At 36.3% G+C, this 23330-nt stretch overlaps 1 long non-coding RNA gene across 1 annotated transcript; it reads right to left on the reverse strand.

The window, feature by feature from the left end:
* Positions 1-3306: 3306 nt before the first annotated feature.
* LOC107749176 (uncharacterized) lies at positions 3307-23330 on the reverse strand. The gene is made up of 3 exons (XR_001640996.1): positions 23262-23330; positions 11412-11607; positions 3307-4227 (listed from the first exon to the last, which is right to left on the reverse strand). It is a non-coding gene; the product is annotated as an uncharacterized LOC107749176 (long non-coding RNA).

Consider the following 23330-nt stretch of genomic DNA (forward strand, 5'->3'; position numbering starts at 1 on the left):
GCATTGAATGCAGAATAACGTCTCAAACAAACCTTGAAAGATAATCTGTCAAAATAACACACAATCCGCAGCGGCCATACTGTCCGTCACAGCGGCTTCAGGACAGCACAGCAGCGGCAGGCCAGCGGTCTCAGACCGGAGGCGGAGGGTAGGGTGCAGATCTTATTAAGGACAGGTCTAGTTGTGGGGTTGGTTAGGCATTCGTTATGGCAGAGTTTATAGTTGTAGTGAAGTAATTTAGGGTTTGTGTTTTATAGTGAAAGAAAAAAGATGAAATACTTAGAAGATCCACATGGTGTCGCCCTCTTCTATATTTCATTGATGTAAACCAGCGACTGTAGCCCCATATTCAGCATAGGAGAGATTAACAAGAACAAGAACAACACAGTTGTTACTTTATACTCTCTCTGGCCAGAATCAGAACTGCAAAATTTATAAGGTCTTTCTTTCTTTCTTTCTTACTTTCTCAGTACGAACGAGCATAAACTAACAAATAGATACAAGGTGCTCAAAATAGCTTAAATAAACGTACCCGGATATTTTCTTCTCCTTCTTCTTCTTCAAAAAAGTGTAGCATATTTTGCATACTTAAAAAAAAAACTCCCAGTGAGAAAGAACGAGGAAGAAAGACATAATTCCCTGCAAATTGACTGAAGTAAATCATACTGTTTGTGTTTAGAAACAACAGCAGGTGCAGGCAAATTATAAATGTTAAATTTAAAGGGATAGTTCACCCACAAATAAAAATGTAGTCATTATTTGTACTCACCCTCGCGTTGATCTAAACTCTTATGATGTTTATTTCTTCAGTGAAACACAAACCTAGAAGGATATGATGCAACACTCACTCTCTGTATGAGAGGACAGTCCCATATTTAGGCTAGTATTAAAAACATTTTGAAGTTGCATTCTGATGTAGGCCTTACAAACAGCCAAAACATTTCAATGGTTTTAATGGAATAATCGTCCAAATACAGGGAGAAAACTACAAAATTCGTTTCCCCCTACTTTTCACGAGTATATCTTTGGTGTTTCAGAGGACTGAACACACTAAAGTGAACATTTCCATGCAACATCTTGATGGATGAAAACCCCTTGTTCTCAAATTCAAGTATTAGCCTACTAGCATGACTACGCTTACCACTAAAATTCAACTTTAGATTTTTGTTAAGTTGAAGAACACATTATTTACTCTTTTATGGTCCACTTTCTATTTTACAGCTTCCCCAAAATGAATTTTTGGCTGCTTGTAGAGGGACAATTTTTAAGCTATTTTGTCCCCTAAATTACAACCACACACTTCCTGCAGCTGAGTGGTTTAATTACCAGCGAGGCTCTCCAGTCAATGACATCATTGCCTCGGTCCTCTCTGCACTGCTGCGCACACAGAGGACTTCCTGCTGAATAATGGAGAAACACACACATTCCTAAACACCCACACACACAAACAGGAACTCGGCAACAAAACAGCTCCACTGCCCAGCTCTAATCTTTCCTTTTACGCAATCGCAATCTGAACAGCAAACTTCCCCCGGCACATGAACTCACACACGTATGAATGTCTAATTGCTGTTCATATTAGCCAAAACTTTTTTAGAGCTAAGATCACCATTTCAGAGTTTCTGTGATGAAATCTTGGGTCATGCACTGTGACTAAAGCCTATTGCAAGCCTGGGGCCTAAAGAATACACTAACACTGAGAATAACTCAGACAGACAGTGTCGTTCTGCATTAGCTATGTTTGATTATTTCATCTACAGCTCCGGGCTGGGAGGTTTGATCCCAGCACTGAGGATCTGACGAACGCTGTGGCCCTGTGTTCTCACAGAGCTGCGTAAGAAACTAACTCGTTTAGCTAGGGCTCGAAAAGAACCGTAAAATGCTAATTGCTGAGTTTATTGACCTGCCTCATGACAGCAGTTATTACAACATAGGTGTCAATACATCTTTACCTTTACAGCATTGTGAAATATTTCATTGTGCTCTGTGGGTTATAAACGAATAAAATTACAAAACCAAATCGGAGCAATAATTCTCAGGGAATTCTTTGAGTTCACTCAGTTTATTTTAAGAATGGACCACTTTGCTCTCATAGATTTACACAAAGGGAATATTGCTGCTCATCCTAAAAGGTCAGCCAATCATTGCCTCAGTTTTTAGGGGTAAGGTTCAGATTGGGGCCTAAAACAAACATTGTTTTCAACCAATACCATAGTACTTAGAGTAACGAATAACACTTTAAGTTCACATACTGTGATATTTTCATGGTACTTAAATACAATACAATAGCACTATTATGATGTATGTCCAACAATGACAGTATCATATCCAAAACATAGTAGTACCATACTTTACATGTAATATATGGGTTTATTTAAGATGACCAGTAACAACCATTATAACTGTATATGCACTTTTAAACTTTTTAAAATATTTGTCACCACTTTTTGGGAAACAAGCATTAATTTGAAAAGAGTTTTAGTAACCGGTCACATAAAAATGACTTTAAGACCATGTTAGTCACCACTTACTGTACTTGCATTTTAGCAAGGACTAGAGTGCATAAGTGCCTGGCAACTTTTTCAGCGGCCTTGGATCCTGAAATATTTTTCCCATTCTTTTTTCCCATAGGTATTTTAAAAAAAGTGTTGTTGTTTTTTTTAAAGAGTTATAAGCCAAACTAATCCAACCAACTTTAATTTGAAGCAAAACGTGTTTGAAAATCAGACTGAAAGTCAAAGGTACAAGACAGTACCTTAACAGCTTCAACCAGGAAAAAAAAACTACAATACAAGGAGATTTTTGCAGATTCATGAGCAATGTCCTTTTTAATTCTGCACTTAAACATGATTATTTTAAGAATAAGTTGAATTAATGTGGGCGGTTGGCTTCAACAAAATCATATACCATCAATTAATAATATCAGTGCTCAAAGTACGTATGTTTTTTGAAAGTTTAAGTTATTGTTTAAAATCAGTTCCCCTATGGAGAAAATGTATGGAATTTCCACTTCTAGATCCCACCCACTGCTCTCCATTGGACAGACATTATGTCACCTGATTAATATTCATGAGCCAAGCTGATAAGATTTGTTGCATTAACCTCACCCACTTTTCAGAGTTTAGATATATGCTTGGCTGATGATATGGTTCTTGGTGTTGACAGAAATGTTGTACTTTGGTAAAATCATATTTCGCATGCCAGCTCCCTGCTGTTAGTCGTGTTCAAGCACTGGTTTTAAAAAGAGATTCTTCTCCACAACAAGACAACAAACACTCAAAATCAGGACAGACACGCAATGCCCCACTGAGATTTTATTATGCAGACATTTTATTCAGATAATGTTCCACTGAGAACATGGAAGAATGAAAGGTAGTCAAAGAAAGAGACAGAAGGAGACGGGAATAGACAATGACTGTGTTGTTGTGTTTTGGTATCTGGAGATTGTAAGACTGAAGTTTTTTCTTTGATGTCTGCGACGGAGACACATACATACGCTACGTATCTCATGTACATAGGCTAAAAAGTTGCACAAACGCCGGCTAACACCAAACAGACACACAGCTGACAGAGAGGACACAGTATTCAGCAGCAAGTGCCATTTTAGGCTCATTTCAGGCTGCAGTGAACACAGTATATAATTTGAGAGACAAAACAGCCAAATGAGAAGAACATCTAAATGATTACACATTCATCCTCCATTTCCTTCTATCCGCTCCACACACACACGTATACACAACCACCAATTAGATGCAGGAGGAAGCAGTCAACGCGGCTGCTTCTATTTGCGTCTTCCTTGAAGAACTCCAGATCCGTGAGGATGAGAGCGGGAGAAGAAAGGAATAGAAAAGCTGATCTCCACTGTTCTGGCGCAGAGTGTGATGTATGCTGGCATGACAGGCTGGAATCTGGGCCATAGTTACATTCATTGTTCAGAGAGCTGTTACAAAACTAAACCCACCGACAGCAATGAATGTTGATTATGACCTGTAGAAATGAACTCATTTATAGAGATGGGCGTGTCCTGGTTGAAGAGGGCGTGGCCTCAGGGCACAATCAACGGTCGATGGTTTTCAATGTCAAAAACTCACCGACAGCGTTGAATGTTCAACAAGACCAGCAAGAGGGTGGGAAAGACCAAAATATTTCATTCAGACCTTGTCACTTGGGCTTCTGCGTCCTCAGAACCTTCAAGAAGAACCGTCACCGTGCTGAGCCGAGTGTCTGCTAAAAGATCAAATGAGAATATGAGTAAGGAATTCAAAATTAGAAAAGCTATTTGATTAAAAAGCTAGACACATTAACAAAGAACATTAGCTGTTACTCGAGACAAAAACAAGTGGTGGCTCCAGGATAACTCGTGTAAAATAACATAAAATAAAATAAAATAATAAAATAAAATAGTAAAAGTAAAGTAAAGTAAAATAATAAAATAAAATAAAATAATAAAATAAAATAGTAAAAGTAAAGTAAAGTAAAATAATAAAATAAAATAAAATAATAAAATAAAATAGTAAAAGTAAAGTAAAGTAAAATAATAAAATAAAATAAAATAATAAAATAAAAAATATTACGCTGCACAACTTGTTAACATTGATAATAAGATTTATTACTTGAGCCAAATCAGCTAATTAATAATTATATATATATATATATTTTTTTTTTTTGAAGGATCATGTGACATTGAAAACCAGAGTAACGGCTGCTGAAAATTCCTCATCTCAGGAATAAATTAGACTTTAAAATATATTAAAATATAAGGCAGTTGTTTTAAATTGTAATAACATTTCACAATATTACAGACAATATTACAGACTATTTATTTATTGATTATTTGTTTGTTGCACCTTGCCCTAATAAAAGCCACCCCTAAAAACTGGACAAGAGTAAGCTTCTGTCAAAAATAATAAATAGAATATAAATGTGCAATCATATTCGTATGGCTCTAAAATCCTAATTAAACTCCAGAGGAACAACTGTTGTAGCGGACCTTCCTACACAAAACCAAAATCCATAAAGAAAATGCTCTGCAAGTCAAATAAATCTCATCATAAAAGAATAAAAAGTCATGTTCTGGAAAGCATATCATTGCAGATGGCATTCCTTTATAATTTCATTATTTTCTTTATTTCAAACAAATATTAGTCTACCTCTCACACACACACACTCTTTCTTTTCAGACAAAAGGCGGTGATCTGATTTGCACTAAAACCAAACTCTTCAACCAAATCGCTCTACCATTTTGAACACAATGGACGATGAATTCACACACACAGCACCACCTCTTCAGACGACCATGGGGGGTGAAAGGGTTTCCTATGGCAACAGTGGTGTGAGGGAGGGATGTGATAATCCAGGGGGATTGTGGGTAGAGTGGATGTGTGTGTACAGGGGTCCCCTGTGAATCCAGATACTCAGCATTACATTATCACGAGACAGAACACATACAGGCTTTATACTACCCCAAATAGTTTATATTGCATCGCCAAAACATTGCTCTGGTGGTGTTCTCATGCAGTTTTTGGATATTATCAGTTATTTAGCAGGATATTTGTATGAATTTCATACATTTGTGTGATCGGAGAGTACCCAATAATATAGAATATACAGTAGCATGCAAACACATATAATGCAAGCCATGCCATTAAAGTGTTCCATACAACATCATTATCACTCAGGTTGTTCATGAAGATCCTTGCCTTTCTCAGTCTTTTATACCCAGAATACACTTGGTCAGTGTATCATTTTAGTGAATCAATTAGCTTATTCCGTTTAAAAAGATGATTCACCAGTAATTATGTAGTGCTGGATGTCCGATTCATTTTAGCGAATCAATTAGTGAGCCAAGTTATGGTCCTAAAAAATTCTGCCCTATCCAATTCCAATCTTTAGTTTTGTAAACATTTCTAATAGATATGATGCTGGGGTAGATCAATTCATTTTAGTTAATCAATTTGATTATTCTGTTTAAAAAAATGATTTACTGATTGCTAAATAGTGCTAAGGTTGTCTGATTCATATAAGTGAGTCGATTAATGGCTCAAGTTATGTTTACACAGGTGTTTTGACAGTTTTTGGCCTATCAAATTTAAGTCTATTCTTTTCTCTTTTTTTGTGGTATTTTTAATAAATATTGTGCTCAGCTCATTTTAGTGAATCAATTTGCTTTTTCGGTTTTAAAATATGATTCACTGATTAATATGTAGTGCTGGAATCCCCGATTCATTTTAGTGGACCAATTAGTGACCCAAGTTCAGAAAAATCGTAATTTTTGTCCCATCTAATTAAAATCTAGTTTTTAACTATTTTAATAGGAGACAAACACAAGCAATCTATTTTGTACAAGTCTGATCCAAACCACCTTCCAGAAATCTGAAATACTTCAGAATCTTACATTTTTTATGATTTTTAAAATCATTTTTAAAAGACCCCACTGTATTTGTACAACACACTATCATTAAAAATAGACCATCACTTCAACTCACCCTCAGTCTCATAGCAGTTTGTAACATTCCATAACATTCCTTATTTTTGTCCTAAGAGTACTTAGGGTGGTATGAAGTGGTCCAACTTCACAAAGCGAGAGAGAGAAAGAATGTGCCTTCCTATATACGCATTTGTCTAATATATAGTCCATAATGGCTTTCAGACGTGGTGGTCTGATCTTAACGTGGACCGTGGATGTGGCCTTTTTCAGTGCGTCTCCTTGTGGTCTTCCACAGAATTTTGGGGGAAGTGGGGGGTTGGGAGGGGGCCCCGTTTTAGCTCTTAAAATACCCTGCATCAAGCTTTCATCAGTCATTATACAAAAATATTTTACGACAGAATGTCACGACTGACCAATCAGAATCAAGTATTCCATTGTGACGGCATCTCTCTTGCCTTCGCTGTGTCTATGAATTCTTGCATCTGAGCTTCAGCCTCGTTGTGAAAGATCATTGAAGACAAGGCACTCTTTTGAAGCTGCACGGCTGTTTCGGCGAGATGCGCCGCTGGACAATGACGGAATGCCAGACTGTCTGATGAGATGAAAGAGAAGCTTCCCTGAGTTTCCACAGCGATACGATCTCACAGTGCCGCAGGTGCCATGAGGTTCAACTTTTAAGCTGGAACTGAGGTAGGGGGATGGAAAACCAGTTAACCTAATCAGCCCTTGATAGGAAACAACGAAAAGAGCAGGAAGACAACTCAAACGAAGAGAATTAATTGTATGAATTGCTCTTGGAAACAATATATATATATTTTAAAATCTATATACTATAAGTAATATTTCAGTAATATTAACTCTATATCATATCCTAAGTAATATTACAATGCTGATTGGTCAATCAAGGCACTGAGCAATAAAAATATTTTTGTATAATGACTGCTAGTCTATATATCTCAGTTTAGCATTCATTATCCCAAAATGAACTCTTTCAAGCTAATACAAAAACATTTTGTATTGCTTTGGAATCATGACAAACTTTTTAGGGTTTATTTTGACATAATGAAAGCTGAATTTTCATCAGCCATTACTCCAGTCTTCAGTGTCATGTGATCCTTCAGAAATCATTCTAATATGCTGATTGGGTGTTTAATGGTGTTCAAACAGTTGTGCTGCTTAATGTTTGTGGAAACCAGGATGCATTTTTTTTTCAGGATTCTTTGAATGGAAAGTTCAAAAGAACAGCATTTATTTAAAATAGAAAGAGTTTTGTAGCATTATGAATGCTGTTACTATCACTTTCAGTCATTAAAAGTATTTAATTTCTTTAAAAAGAACACATTTGAATGCTAGTGTGACCGTTTCAGGGGCTTCTAATCACAGGTGTGCCAGCTAGACAGTAAAATGTGTCATATTGTCAAATTCTAGGCATTTAACTTTGAGGAAAACAGTTCAAGTGCTCAGGTTATCCGAGTTCATTGCCTCTGAAGCTCGCTTTAGTTTGTAGCACAAAAAGGTAAACCCCAGTTTAACCTTTGACCCCTAAACCTTTAGGAATGCAGCCCCAAGTCACTGGTTGCATTATTCCAATAACCGCCATAGGAGAGAGTGTGTATGCATGCATTAGAGGCATTTAGAGTGCTGTCAGGCTTTGAGTGAGTTTGGCTCTGCTATCAGCCCAAAGGCTTTCTACGGGTCACCTGCTACAGACCTGAACTCAGAGACCGTCTGGGACTTTGACTCTCTCTCCCCCAGCAGACACACACACCCAAACACTGATTTACACGCACACAGCTGGTTTCTACACTGCAGACAAAAGGATGTTTGTCGGACATGCCTATGCACAATGTTTCCTATTGTAAAAATCAGTGGCTGGACAACCCACGACCCATTCGATCTCTGGCAAATCACCACTCAGACACTCAGTTTCCTGTTAATCACCACAGAGTTCATTCAAAACCCTCACACAACAACACAGAGAGACAAGAGAGAGAAGTGAGAGGCAGACTAGTGACTAGTACATTTACAAACTACCAACTAAACTACAAGGACTACTATAAGGCTTATTTGTAAGTCACTGGATAAAAAAAACATCTGCTCACTTAAAGGTAGGGTAGATGATTTCAGAGAGGCTAGCAAGAGCAAGCTAGCTCTGAAAGCATAAGATCTAGTGCTGGGCAGTATACCGGTTCATACCGAATACCGGTGTTTATTTTTGTTATGATATTAATTTTTAAAATACCGCAATACCGGTATATGTCGCTTAAACAACGTTCGGAACGCGACACTGTTTGAAAGGGGTCCCTTTTCACTGTTGCACTGTGTTGAGGAAACTGCTGAAGATCCCACCCTCCCTGAAAATCACTCTCCAAAGCCACGCCTCCTCTAAAACACATGAACGCACTCAGGCAGACCAGAGGCTAACAAGTGAACCTCATGTCTCATTCACTGGAGAGAAAACATTACAGTACAAAGAGCATAATATTACAATAATAACACCTTCCTTTAATCATTTGGTCTGTAAACGCGCAATGGAACATGCTGGTGACATATCATGTCTACACAAACAAGATGTGCGAAGGTATGCAAACACATACGTTGTCAGGCAGGTAGGAAAGCCTATCGTAGTCCTCGTACCAAGGGATATGATTGGACAAACATTTAATGGTCCTACATCTTCTACAGATGATATAAATACATATAAATACATTTAGACCACTTAACTTAGTGATTGCTATCGGGATGTGAAGACACTTACAAACAAACATAACAAATGTTTTTGAACCAAATCACCTAGCCTGCTTTTAATAAATGTAACCATGCAAAGAGTTAATTTCTACAATCAATCAAACATCCTCAACTTAAAGCAACTGTATTTAGGTTTTCATGTTGAAACATCAGTTTCAAAATCATTCTGGTGCTACACTGACTTCCGAAATTCCATGAAAAGAGGAAATAGCTTTACAGCAGCGTGTGTTGAGGAAACTGCTGTATGTGTTACTAAGCGTGAAAGTTCCGAAACTGAAGCTGTATAACTAATAGAACGTGATGACACAGAAGAACTCATCCACAATATCCACATTGACCGCCACAAATATCCACCGCCCCCTGCCATCAGCTCCCGCGTCTCAACTTTTTTGGATAAACCTTAGCTATGGTTCAGTTGTAAGATTTCACCAGTGCTGTCCCGCGAGCGCGAGGTCTGACTTTCCCGGAGAAGTGTCACCTCTCTCGGCGTCTGTACAAACAAACATAACAAATGTTTTTGAACCAAATCACCTAGCCTGCTTTTAATAAATGTAACCATGCAAAGAGTTAATTTCTACAATCAATCAAACATCCTCAACTTAAAGCAACTGTATTTAGGTTTTCATGTTGAAACATCAGTTTCAAAATCATTCTGGTGCTACACTGACTTCCGAAATTCCATGAAAAGAGGAAATAGCTTTACAGCAGCGACTAATGCATGTGTAAAGCTATCCAATATAATACTGTATATTTATGACAGTGAATTCCACTCACTTAACTGTAGGTGGTCGCAAAGATACAAAAAAATAATAATATTAATAATAACAAATATTTAAAGAAATATTTCATATTATAGTACATGTAAGTTATTGGAAAGCATGGGCATTTTATCTTCTTTCTGTACCCAAAACTGAGAAATGATAGCAAATTCAAATAGCATACACAAAACAACCAAAAGGCTTAGTAAGAATTTTTTTTAAAGTTTTTAAAAGACATCTCACCAAGGATGCATTTGTTTGACCAAAAATACAGTAGAAATAGTAATACTGTGTATTGCAGTTTAAAACTGTTCAATTGTAATTCATTTATCAAATTTAAAAAAAAAAAAACTCCTGTCTTCAGTGTCACATGATCCTTTGGAAATTATTCTAATATGCTGATTTTCTGCTCAAAACACATTTTTTATTATTATCTATGTCAAAAGCAGTTGTTCTGCTTAATATTTTTCTGGCAACCATTTTTTAAAGAATGTTTTTTTTCTCAGGATTTTTTAAAGAATAGAAAGTTCAATAGAACACCATTTATTTAAAACAAAACTTATGTAACATCATAAATGTCTTTACTGTCACATATGATCAATTTAATGCATCCTTGCTGAATAAAAGTATTAACTTAAAAAATTATGTATACTTGAATACAACCACCAATTAAAAAAAAAACATTAACCAATGAAAACCACAAAACAGTTAAGCAACCCCACTTTAAAACCAACTACCAATCTGAAAGCACCAATTAAACAGCCCCACCTAAAAACATCAATCAATCAAACAGCCCAAATGTAAAACCGTTAGACTTAAGACACATCAAAACGCTGCCCCTTCCTTTCACCCTGAATGCCCCTTTTTCTAAAGCCTGTAGGAGTGGCGGGGTTCCCGAGGACAGTGAGACTGTTTATGCCACGGATCACAGCAGACAGACATAAAGCTTTCACTCTGCCTCCCTCACATAGCGGCAACTACATTAAAAGGGCATAAATCTGTGGGAATGGACATGCAAGAATGTGTATGAGCGTATTAAAGAAAATAAACCTGATGTCAGTCAAAGAAACCAAAGCCCTGCAGATGTGATGTCTCCGTGTGTGTTGAGAGAACAGCTTTAACCTTGCTTTTTTGGTATAGAAATGGATTTCATCGTTCCCGCTTCTCTCATTTTTGATTCACGGCTTATTAGAGGCTGTTCCACTGATGTAACTTACACATGGAAAGCCATTATATAGTCATTTTTAAATAAAGTTACGGTCAGGGTTTGCGTGAGGATGTATGGAGCCCTTATATGCAACATAGCTTTGTTTTTCTTGGAACACGCAAACTCCAATAAATCCCTTATATGAAGGGCCGGGAGCCAAAACCCAGTCATTTATGTAAAATATATCTACAGAATGTCAGCTTTTGGAAAGTCCATCATTTTACTGTTTTTCTTATTCAACACTGTAGTATTTTATCCTCACAGCTCTTACTTGGAGGTCCAATGAGGACAAGATGTGCGTGCGTTGGGAGTTCTTGAAGGCCGACAGTTTATTTCTGTTCCTGCGTCGCGACGCATTTTTGCCAACTCAGCCAAACCCCTGCAGCTTCTGGAGACAGAGCGTGGGTGAGAGGGAGAGCGCATACCCACATTCAAACTTCAACGGCTTCTACTGTCCTGCACAGCCTCTGAAAAACACACAAAAGTCACACTCTTACATGATCATGCTCGAACTTCTTGGCCCCCGAGCAGCTGAAACACAGTAAAAGGAAAATCACATGGCATCCCTGCCAGACAATATGGTCATTAAAGAGAAAGTGCACAGCTATGGTTGGCTTAAACAAAAGGACGGGGACAGACCGTCGGGCACCAGAGCCACATCCACAAAAGATGAAGCCCTGGATTACAGAGTACTGCAGAAAACCATATGACTGATACAAGACAGCCTGGCCTGAAAGAACCTCGTAAAACATACACTCATAATTAGGGCTGTGCAAAAAAAAAAAAAAAAAAAACCTCGATATTTTTAAATCTCATGATATTCAAAATATATCCCTAACCCTAACCTAACCCTATTTATACATTTGTTGTTTATGAACTTTTTTAACCCTATAAGCCAAATACATTCAAAATATATATAAAAAAAAAGTTAAAAATAATAAAGGCTGGTTGTCCACATAGCCGTTAACTAGCGGAAGAAAGATAATATTTTTTATTTATATCAGTGATATTTCTGTATTATTTATATTCTGTTATCATATTTATTGATATTTTTTATAATAATATTTTAATATTTTCAGTTTTAAATTTCAGTAATTTTTTATGCCTTATGCCTATGCCTTTTTTAATCATTTCAGTTTTAGTTTTAGTATTATTATAGCTTAAAATTATTTCAGCAAGTTGCAACATTTTTCTCTAATATTTATATTTTATTGTATTTAAATTATGTATTATTTCATTAGGTTTTATTTAACAAAAACAGCATTGAATTATATGCATCAATACAGCAAATAATAGTAAGCAGCAATATTTACCTGCATATTTTTTTTTACAAAAAACATTTAAATATATGAAACATATCTGGTGGGACTTTCATGAAAATCTTTGATTCACCGTTTCATTTGCATTATCTGAAAAAGACTGTTTAAACTGATTCATAGAGATGAATCAAACTTTAAACCAGAGAAATTATGTTAAGATGTTGCCTAATTTTATGTAATCAGCAAAAACATTATTAATATAGCCATAATTATCTTACACTGTAAACACAATGCAAATTTTTTCTCCATATAGGACACAAATTAAATTGCAAAAAAAGTACCAATATCAAAATCATGTCTTAAAGCTCGATAAACAAAGCAGGCAACAGAATTTAACAAAAAGGTTTGTAAGCTTATCCAGCTAGTGAATAATCATTACTGATATATTAAATCTGAAGCACTTTTTCAGTCTTTGTACCATTAGTCTCTGTAAACAATGAATATTCAATAAACGACCTCATGCCAGGACATGTCTCACACAGCCTCAGGTGAACTTTCCAGAAGGCAGCAGAAGGTGGAAGCAGGGCTGTCGCAAAAATTCACAATGCCTATGACAAATGGCAACCTCACACACTGTTCAAACAATCACATGTCTTGCTGACAGGAAGTGCAGAACTGCAGGGATGTATGTGGTAACACAAAGAGCTTTAATCTTCCTCACAAAAGAAGGAAACATGGTGTGTGATTTACAAGCCAACACCACCACACGAGGATTCATCGAATCACAGCGGAGACCCTTGAGTGTAACGGAGCCCATTTAAGTTTAACACTACACTCTTTATTTCCTCTGCTTCTGTTCTTTTCCCTCTTCACCTCTTTTCTCTCTTCTCAACGCCTCTGCAGGAAGTGCACACTGGAGTTTATTTTTGAATCGGACAAAAGGAATGCATGCCATTTCCTGTTCATGCCGTCTCCATATGGACATATGAAGAAATGCACATGTCTAATAGAAGGGTTTTCCATGAGGCTGCCATTAAAACCTCATCAGAATCTCAATATCAAACAATAAGTGTTTCTTGTCCGCTCTGGGAAACACTGAGAATCAAGCATCCAATATAACAGTACAAATTAAAACGTACGAAATTTCTGGCCTTTTCAGAGATGGAAAAATGCAGACTATGATGTACTCATGAACAATGGTACACAAATAAATTGTATTCTTTTAACAAACTTTCACAAACATTTGAGAGCCAAGTACTATAGTTAAAATTAATGTTACTGATATTCTTTGACTATTGCCTGATGGTCCTGTCCCAAATGGCACCAGGTCCTTCTCAAAGTCCACACTTTGGTGATACTGGTTAGTAGTCAACATGGCCACATGGGGTGCTCATAAGCTCTTCTGAACCATAAAATACGACATGCTACACAACATGTACACTATAGACCATAAGTATGCATCAAGTGCAGCGTTTGAAAAAAATTGGAAAAAATGGTGATTCCAACAATATTGTTCCTCAATATCATTATTATAGGTGCAACGGATCGTAGATGATCCGTGATCCGTACGGATCAGGCTGAACGGTTCGGCACGGATGTGATTCGCGGATTAACTGTTAAGTTCTCTAACAAAGATTAATCTGTATTTAACTTGTGCAGTGAGCACTATTGTGTTATTTTACACTTAATTATTACATTTCTGCACCCGGATAATACTGCTACTGTCTTTATTTGCAACTGTTTTTTTGTTGTATTCATCTATGCTTGTAATTTGTGTAATTGTTCTTGTTTTATTACTAACTTTATTAGTTAAGCTAGTAGTTTTTGCTGTGGTATAGAAGTACTTAAAGTAAGCTTTCACTAATTGTTTTTTTTGTTTTTTGCTGATCCGAAAAATCCGATCCATGACTCAAAATCCGTAATATGATCCGAACCGTGAGTTTTGTGATCCGTTGCACCACTAATCATTATATAGTTAGTCGATGGCCCTTCAGGCTGAGGCTAATTTAAAAAATTATAAATACAGTCAATAAAAAAATTTAAGTCATGTTAAGAAAGTTAAATGTATCCTACCACATTTTTTCATCCTTTCAAAACTGCAGGGGAGTCTGAGTATGAGTGCGCTCTACTGTAAGAGCCCCAAAATTTGAGTCATTATGTCGTTTTTTGTGCTAAAAGCAGCATCTGCTTTGGCGTCTGCTGAAACAAGACAAATTGGTGGCTTTTACTGAAGACAAATTGAGAAGTCTATGAAAAGAGCATGCTTTAATGAGGAAAAAAAAGAAAAAAAGAAAGAAAATTCACTGTATGCCAAAACCTTGGTTTGAACTAAGACTCAGCCCTGGCAGGTTTTATGTGATCATGTAAAAACGACTTGAGCACTTACATTATATACAGTATACAATACAAGTGGAATGTCATTCCTATTTAAACAAGCTGGTTCTCTTTATGTGGAAAGGTTGTAAAATATGTTTTTCTCTTTACTACGTTTGGGGGAAAATGTTAAAAATTTAAGTGAAAAAAATCAGCAAACCACACCACAGTCATTAACAAAAAAACGAACGTAACTAAATATTCAGTTCCGTCATTTCGTCTCTAAGCAGATTAAATGAACAAAACAGCCTCTTTTTCGTTTTCCTTGACATAATCAAAATGAATTAAACTCTCTAACAGTCCTCACTCATTTGTCACACAGAGAGGGGTAACAAGTAAAAAAAGAAATGGAGAGAAAGAAGAGAAATGAAATAAGAGAAATGAACGGCTCATTGCTTGTGCATCCTACAGCAGTAGGGTCCCACACTGTGCCCAGTGGGGTTTACAGCATTATGTTGTAATGAGAGGGGGGAAAACGAAATATTCTAATGGTTTAGACTAGCTGGGTGGTTGTCTTTTGGAAGTGATAAAAAAGAAAAGAGGAATCGTTGCTTTCTGTTTATGCCATAGACGCTCAGTAGAACACAGGGTTTTTTAACTGCATGTGTATAGTTGCTCTTCAAAAGGTTCCAACTTACTGAGTCTGCAGATCACAGATTACAGCCAACAATACAGAGGTTTCATGCAAATAGATATAAAAAGAAATCTTGCGGTTTTATTTTTAGCCATTTGGATGTTTTTATTTTTTTAATCTATTGCATTTCTTTGCTGGAATTTATGTTTTTTCTTAATTTCCTAATGCAGAGGTGTTCTTTTAGGAAACTGCTGTGTAAGATGTCTGTGGATAAATCCTCAGTCATAAACACATGGCACATTCTACAGTCAGCATCTTTAGAAAATGTTCTCAAGACAGTGTTTACAATGGCCTTTAATTTGTTTCCAATGAAAATCGATCAGTTTCACATGTTTCTTTAATGCAGCTCTTAGGAGAAATTTGGTGTATGAATGTGAGTTTGTATCAAAAATGGTCTTTGATTAAACATTTTTCCCAGGGGTTTTGGGGAAAAGAACTATCAAAGATAAATTATGCATAATTAAGCCTTAAAAAAAATTTCTTTAAAGACTGATTGTGTATGTTTTTGAGACAATTCAAGATCTTAAGAGCTCATTTGTGAAAATGCACACTTACAATTACTGCCTACATTTCCCAAACTATAAAGCCTTGCGCAGTATATCTCCAGCCACCATGTGCGAAAGCAGAACGTCACTTGTCAGTAGAAATGTCACTGAATTTTCAACACTACACTACAAAAAACCTGTGAACGGAAGCTGAAAATGATGACGTTAACAGCTGACAACTTTTAAACTGCCTAGAATTAAAAAAAAATTAAAAAGCAGTAACTACACCAAAACTGGAACTGAGCAGATTGGCTGAGTTTTTTGATTAACTTTGATTTGATATCAATTTTCACATTTGGTTTTCTTTCTAAGCATAATCAAACCAGATACAAAAAACCTGTGAACGGAAGCTGAAAATGATGACGTTAACAGCTGACAACTTTTAAACTGCCTAGAATTAAAAAAAATTAAAAAGCAGTAACTACACCAAAACTGGAACTGAGCAGATTGGCTGAGTTTTTTGATTAACTTTGATTTGATATCAATTTTCACATTTGGTTTTCTTTCTAAGCATAATCAAACCAGACACATCTGTCACAGTCACCAGTCAGTCTTCAGACATAACTCAACTGATAAAATTTGTAGTTATTTTGCCCATGTAGGGGAGTGAAATTGAGTTTGAATTGCTGTGTTTTTCCATATAACAATAAAGGCTCCTCTGAATGTCATTGAAGAACCATTTTGGTCCCCCAAAGAACTTCTTAAAAAGTGAACAGTTCTTAAAAGAACCAAGTGTGAAGAACATTTTAAAAATCAAAAGAACATTTTTTTTTTTTTTTTACTGTAAAGAACATTTTTTTGCAATGGAATGGATCTATGGATGTTAAAGGTTCTTCATAGAACCACTGATGCCAACAAAGAACCTTTATTTTTTAGAGCGTACTCAGATTACAACCTATAGCTGATATATTTAATTCTTACTCACAGTCTTAAACACACCCCAGTCCAGCTCTTTCTACAAGTCTTTCAAAGGCAGCAAGTTAGGTTCGAATACGTTCCACTCAAATTCCATGATGGCTACTTTAATTCCAATTAAAGCGACTGTTTGTAATTTCTACACCACTAGTGACACTAAAAGGAATTGCAAAAATTACGGTTTCCATTCATGGAAAGTTTCCTCCCATCCACTGTTCAGCCAAACAGATAGTCCCACCTTAAAATCGTGCCATTAACTGAGCCAATGTTGTTACTCAAAAACAAAGCCTTTTGAAAGCAAACAGAGACACAGGCTATTTACAGTTTTCCAGAAAATCAACTTTCGAACAGCTTAGTTGTCTCTAAACATTAAACTGTTATAAGAGATGGTATTTTAACATCAAACTCATATTACAACCTATAGCTGATATATTTAATTCTTACTCACAGTCTTAAACACACCCCAGTCCAGCTCTTTCTACAAGTCTTTCAAAGGCAGCAAGTTAGGTTCGAATACGTTCCACTCAAATTCCATGATGGCTACTTTAATTCCAATTAAAGCGACTGTTTGTAATTTCTACACCACTAGTGACACTAAAAGGAATTGCAAAAATGACGGTTTCCATTCATGGAAAGTTTCCTCCCATCCACTGTTCAGCCAAACAGATAGTCCCACCTTAAAATCGTGCCATTGACTGAGCCAATGTTGTTACTCAAAAACAAAGCCTTTTGAAAGCACACAGAGACACAGGCTATTTACAGTTTTCCAGAAAATCAACTTTCGAACAGCTTAGTTGTCTCTGAACATTAAACTGGTATAAGAGATGGTATTTTAACATCAAACTCATTTAAAAAAAATACATATATACAATCACACACTATGACTGAGCAGCAGATAGTGGAAATTGTACACAATATCCCATATTTTAACTGTATATAAATGTGTCACTGCAGCCGAAACCATGCCGTTTTAGTGCGATTTTTACCAACCAACCGCAGTCATGCTCCAGGGAGCCTGAGTTTGTGTTGTAAGTTTTCAGTGAAGAGTAGAAAGATCGTTAGCATAAATCATTTGCTACGGTTAAGGGTTGTTGGTGATGTAGATGCAGGAACGCTGGTAACGCATTGCCCCACACCACCCAAACGCTCCAGATGGGGACAAAGTTTATGCAGATTGGCTCATTAACCTCACTGTGCTGATCTATCCACGGTAATGACACACGCAGCACGCTGGGGCTTCACTAATCCATCTCAACATCCTCTCCACTCAAAAGATTACAGTGTGGATGCCACATCCCCAGCCCTGGAAATAGCGAAGCCTCTACATATGTGAGCGGCGCGCACACGCTCAAGCGCACGTCCAGAAAATCAACTTTCGAACAGCTTAGTTGTCTCTAAACATTAAACTGTTATAAGAGATGGTATTTTAACATCAAACTCATCTAAAAAAAATACATAAAGTATACAATCACACACTATGACTGAGCAGCAGGTAGTGGAAATTGTACACAATATCCCATATTTTAACTGTATATAAATGTGTCACTGCAGCCGAAACCATGCCGTTTTAGTGCGATTTTTACCAACCAACCGCAGTCATGCTCCAGGGAGCCTGAGCTTGTGTTGTAAGTTTTCAGTGAAGAGTAGAAAGATCGTTAGCATAAATCATTTGCTACGGTTAAGGGTTGTTGGTGATGTAGATGCAGGAACGCTGGTAACGCATTGCCCCACACCACCCAAACGCTCCAGATGGGGACAAAGTTTATGCAGATTGGCTCATTAACCTCACTGTGCTGATCTATCCACGGTAATGACACACGCAGCACGCTGGGGCTTCACTAATCCATCTCAACATCCTCTCCACTCAAAAGATTACAGTGTGGATGCCACATCCCCAGCCCTGGAAATAGCGAAGCCTCTACATATGTGAGCGGCGCGCACACGCTCAAGCGCACGCAGAAATGCGTTAGAACAAAAGCAGCTGGTGTCATATTCCCCCTGAGGTGTTTCTGTTCATTTTAGTTCCTCAGACAGAATGGATGAACATCTCTTTGAAGCGAAGCCCATTCTGGAATATTTTTCCCAAAACGCCACAACCACACATTAAGGTATGTTATCTGTATGTGTGTGTGTGGATTTTGTTGAGACTTGGAATGGGCGTGGCTTCCCTCAAGACACCCCAAGCATTCTCCGGATTTTAGAGCTGCCTTGACTTCTGTGTGTGTGAAAATCATTGTTGAATGGTGACTGCTTTTCACTGTTCACAATGAATGCCCACATTTATGCTGCTGAATACCACACACCTTTGAACAAAACTACTTCTTTCAGTTTTCACTTGAAATGCAGTCGATGTGCTTACCTCCTGCAAGGGGCCGTGGATTTCTGGGACATTTTAAAAGAGTTGTGTTGAAACTTTTGGTCTTATAATATTGGTAAAAGTAAAAATCACACACCCGATAAATTATCCTCTGGACAGCACAAAACTGTCGCTCATTATTTGGATTGTAGCGTCCTTTGTTGTGTGCATTTTTGCTCTACGGAGATACTGTTTTGTGAGACATCTTGCACTATACACCAAAATGGGCTCAAACTAAAATACATTTGTACACTACATGTTCAAACATTTGGGTTTGGTGAGATTTTTAAAGTTTTTGAAACATTACATTTTTGAAAGAAGCTTACCAAGGCTGCATTTATTTGATCAAAAATACAGTAAAAACAGTAATATTGCAAATAATTATTACAATGTAAAATCACTGTGATCTATTTTAATATATTTTAAAATGTAATCTCCTGTGATGGCGAAGCTGAATTTCCATCAGTCTTCAGTGTCACATGATTCTTAAAAACATTCTAATATGCTGATTTGGTCCTCATGTAACATTTCTTATTATCAATACTGAAACCAGTTATGCTGCTTAATATTTGTGTGATAAAAGTGATACATTTTTCAAGATTCTCTGATGAATAGATAGTTCAAAAAGACAGTATTTATTTAAAATTTAATACATTTTTTGATCAATTTAATGCATCCTTGCTGAATGGAAGTAGCTAGTAATTTCTTTCAAAAAACAAACTTTTTAATGATATTGTATGTGTTTGAGACGTACTTTAATCTTATGTATTGTACAAGACAGCATTCTGAACTTCCAAACCTACAATTCCACAAATATGCAGCCAGTTTAAAGAAATGTTAAGACTTGTAGCTCAACACAAAGCAGTATGTAGGAGCCACTTAACATAAAACCAAAAATATGCTTCCCTTGTATTTTCAGAGAGCAAGAAGTCATAGCAAGCAGTCTGAGAAAGGTATAATGCCAGAAAAATATAACGTGTTTAGTTCGAACATAGTATTTATGTAATGTAATTGATAAAATAACGAGAAGACAAGGAATTCAGAGCAGGCATTATGGCTGTGTATTTCATTAGGGTTTGTTAAAAATGAACATGAAATTGAAAATGAATTCTTAAAAAAGTTCTTATAAAACTAAAATGGTCCTTTTTTTATGAACCAAGTGGCATTTGCAACCAAATTAGGTTTCCTTCAAAACTAATTTTACTTTTCAGAAATATTTTCTCAATTACTTTTAACATCTCACATCCATAAACTCTAATGTCCAAATATTTGTGTCCTAAATTTAAACCGTATTTATTCTTTACCAATCTAAAGCTCAAACATCATCTTTCTCCGAAAGGTTTTGCTTGCATAAGTGTGCTTAAGCAGTGTTATTTAAAATATATTAATTAAAATAACCATGCTTGACATTTAGTTTTTTTTTAATTCAATGACATTCATACAATGACATAATTAAATGTTCAAATACTTTCTGAGGCCAGTGTATCTTACCCTGCAGATATACCTGACGTTAAAAACATCAGATTTATGTGGCTTATCATCACTGTGTGTCCCCTATTCATAAAAGAATAGAAGCCCTTTCTGACGCTGTTTGGGCCTGTTTGCTTTGTGTAAGAGAGAGAGAGAGCGAGACGGAGAAAGAGAGGTGGGGGTGTTCTCTCCAGACGCCCATTGCTGTTGATCATTATGTCTGTGTTCAGGTGTCTCTGAGGGTGGCAGTAGGTGGAGATAAACCAGGGAGACAGACAAAGAAGGTGGAGAAAGTGTGTGTATGTGTGGCTGTGGAGGGGGTTCACTTTCCGGTACAGATATAATCACACAGCCTGTAATATATTTAACAGTCGTCTCTCTCGGTCTGTTGCGGCTTTCCATGACCTTACTTTATCTCACTGCAGACAGGAACGGCAACAAACAGATTTCATATATTGCAATTAGACACATCTGGATCCTGTCAACAACACCAGACGGATTTTAGTCATCAACTCGATTCAGTTTTTTCTGCACATAATCTACTTTTTCTTTTAAACAGTGACTGGTCTACACAAAACACATCAACTGTTGTAGTTAATAAGTAGCATTTACTGTAGAAAAAACTGCAGAGAACAACGAAACTGAAACCCAGATTAAAGGTAATCATGCACATTTAACTTGTCACTAAGCCAAGTTAATCTTCAGCCCACATACAAGCATCAGTTTACTGATTTAATCGAATGATGCAGCAGTGAAGATGAGAGTCTGGGCGCTGAGATGACTCACACCACCGTCTGTGATCAGACCGACAATGGAAAGCAGTCAAACACAAGAGGTGAAATCCAGGTGATCTGGAGCGAGTTTTCATCTACACGTTTAGAAAACTAGAAATAGCATCTCTGAGCAGACGGGGAGGGTTGTAATACTTTCCAATTTACATCTACTGGAGCCACAAATATTGCTGAAAATGGGACAGTGTATACACCTACATCTGTTTCCCATTTTATTTGCATTTTTAATCAAAATGGTTTTAATATGCTTACCACTTGAAAAATGAAAAGGTTTACAATTAAGAAATTTGATTACCACAATAAATGAATGCACATAATTTAAAACATCTGTGTTTTCAGTTGAAGCTCACTCAGGGAGAACTGCAACAATAGCACTCTTTGTATTTGACATTCATTTAGGGTAAGCTGTACATATCTAAACTGCTTTAATTTGTAGCAGACAAATTTAGGAATACTATATCAAAGTTAATACATACATAGCACAAAAATCAGCGAGTTAAACTTGTTGAAACAAAATGTGTTACTTACAACAATTCCCAGCGTCTCCTTAAAATGAAATTGGTGCAGAACCAATTTTCACTCAGAAATTGCTAGTAAATTTCACAATGAATTACAAAGAAATGGCAAGTAACATCAAATTAAACTTGACATTTTGAAGTAGAAAGACTGAAATAGCTTTTTTGTAAAACATACTCTAATAATCTTTGTACTTTACAGATTTAACCCTTGTATGAATTGCATGAATTATTAAATCACAAAAGAAAAAAAAATATCTTAATATTTCTTCTTATTTCAAAACATGAATATATTTATTTTCAATTTTATATTTTTTAGTGATGTAGTGAGATGACGTTATTGCAATAAAAGTATTCCATAAATAGGCTATTCCAGAGGTTTTGGTGTAGCAAAATAATAATAATAAACATATAAAGAAAACGGTCATATATAATTAAGTAAGGGTCAAGGATAACCCCAGTTGTGGTTTTGATGTTACACCCTGAGAGGTAAAAAGTGGCTTTTAAAGATCTTTGATAAAGATCTTTATATCTGTAGCTATATCATGTTGCAATATTAGCTTGTTGCAATCGGATATATTTAACTTTTATAGGCTATTAATTATGTAGTCATTTCTAATGGAGATAAATTTACTCTGATAAATACATTCAATAGGCTACATGAAACATCTAAATATATTTTTAAAAAGTCTGACGGAAATTTATCGCTCAACCTGCAGATAAAGCACTTTTATGAATAAGTTATTGGTGACAGTTCCTATTTCATGCGCAGCTGCCACCAGCTTTTACCTCGATTTTATAAACAAAATCTGCAACCAATAATAATAATAAACATATAAAGAAAACGGGCGTATATAATTAAGTAAGGGTCAAGGATAACCCCAGTTGTGGTTTTGATGTTACACCCTGAGAGGTAAAAAGTGGCTGATAAAGATCTTTATATCTGTAGCTATATCATGTTGCAATATTAGCTTCTTGCAATCGGATATATTTAACTTTTATAGGCTATTAATTATGTAGTCATTTCTAATAGAGATAAATTTACTCTGATAAATACATTCAATAGGCTACATGAAACATCTAAATATATTTTTAAAAAGTCTGACGGAAATTTATCGCTCAACCTGCAGATAAAGCACTTTTATGAATAAGTTATTGGTGACAGTTCCTATTTCATGCGCAGCTGCCACCAGCTTTTACCTCGATTTTATAAACAAAATCTGCAACCTGTGCATTGTGAGAGCAAAGTGAAGGCTTACATACCGTCTTTAAAATCTTAAGAAGATATAAAGGAAGCCAGTCCACGTAAGGAGCATTCGAATCGCTTCAGAA

Source organism: Sinocyclocheilus rhinocerous, unplaced genomic scaffold (genome assembly GCF_001515625.1).
Source record: "Sinocyclocheilus rhinocerous isolate Xijiao unplaced genomic scaffold, SAMN03320098_v1.1 scaffold919, whole genome shotgun sequence".
NCBI lineage: Eukaryota > Metazoa > Chordata > Actinopteri > Cypriniformes > Cyprinidae > Sinocyclocheilus > Sinocyclocheilus rhinocerous.